The 1,239-nt window shown below is 61.3% G+C and overlaps 1 pseudogene; it reads left to right on the top strand.

The window, feature by feature from the left end:
* The first annotated feature begins 11 nt into the window (after window positions 1-11).
* LOC103581494 lies at window positions 12-1,004 on the top strand (annotated as a pseudogene).
* The last annotated feature ends 235 nt before the right edge of the window (window positions 1,005-1,239 follow it).

Below are 1,239 nucleotides of genomic sequence, written 5' to 3'. Positions count from 1 at the left end.
TTGGCCCTCAGGGCCGCCTACAGCAGCATCTCGAGCCACAGGCCATCAGCGGACCAACAGCCTCGTGGGCTCCTGCGGGACCACAGCCTGCAGCTGCACGACTCCCTTGGGAAGGCGCTGGCCTCCACCTACTCCCCGGATCATTCAAGCAATAATTTCTCCTCTAGCCCCTTGACCCTCGTGGGCTCCCCACAGGGCTGGCAGGAACACCGCAGTGGCCCCAAGCAGGAGCTCCCTGTGCCTTAAAGCCCAGCTGTGATGGGTCCCCACAGCCTGAACAAGATGTTGGACCACCGGGACAAAACCATCCACGTGGTCCATGGCAGGGCGTGCAATGTGCACGGGCTGCTGTGCGGCCACAGGACGCTGGCCATGGGCTTTGCAGGCCCCCTGCTGCAGGGAGGGCGGCACGCTGGCCTGGTGGGAGGCGCCCATTCTGAGGAGGGCCTCGCAGGCAGTGTCGGCCGCCTGCCAACGCAGCCTCCCCAGCTAGCCCAGCGCCCTCCCTGAGCGCTCCCGCCTCCTACAACGGACTGGGCGAGGGGTGCCAGCGCAATCAAGCGGGAGGAGACGGAGGACGAGGAGAACACGTCCGTGGCTGACAGCTCAGAGTAGGAGGAGTCGAAGGCCCCCGGACACGGATGAGCCCAGACGAGGACGACCTTCTGCCCCCAGAGCAGAAGGCTGAGTGGGAGAAGGAACGCCGGTTGACCAGTAACCCCCATGAGCAGCTGGGGATCACAGACACCGAAGAGGCTTTTAAGGAGCTGGGGCGCATGTGCCAGCTGCACCTCAACGGTGAGAAGCCCCAGACCAAACTGCTCCTCCTGCATCAGGCCTTGTCGTTCATCCTCAACCTGGAGCAGCAAGTGCCAGAGTGGAATTTGAACCCCAAAGTGGCCTGCTTGAAGCGGTGAGAAGAGGAGAAAATGTCAGGCGTGGTGAGGCAGCAGGGCAGAGGGATGTTCTGGTCCTCCAAGGTTTGCTTACAAAATCAGTCAAAGGTGAGGTTCTATCTGAACCCAAGCACAAAGTAGGGAGACAGGACTAGCATAGGCGGTGGAGCCAGATATAGTTGAATCTGCAGCCTGGTCACTAAGCAGAGATGCAGACACAGGAGGGTGCTGGGCCGCCTGCTGAGGCATGGAAGGGACAGGGACCCGATTATGAGGCTGGGCTGCAGCTGCAAGGGGGACCAAAGTTCAGGCAAGTCCTCATAGGTTCAATTGCCACAATCCA

Source organism: Galeopterus variegatus, unplaced genomic scaffold (genome assembly GCF_000696425.1).
Source record: "Galeopterus variegatus unplaced genomic scaffold, G_variegatus-3.0.2 Scaffold13185, whole genome shotgun sequence".
Lineage (NCBI taxonomy): Eukaryota > Metazoa > Chordata > Mammalia > Dermoptera > Cynocephalidae > Galeopterus > Galeopterus variegatus.
This window is presented reverse-complemented; position numbering and strand designations above follow the sequence as displayed.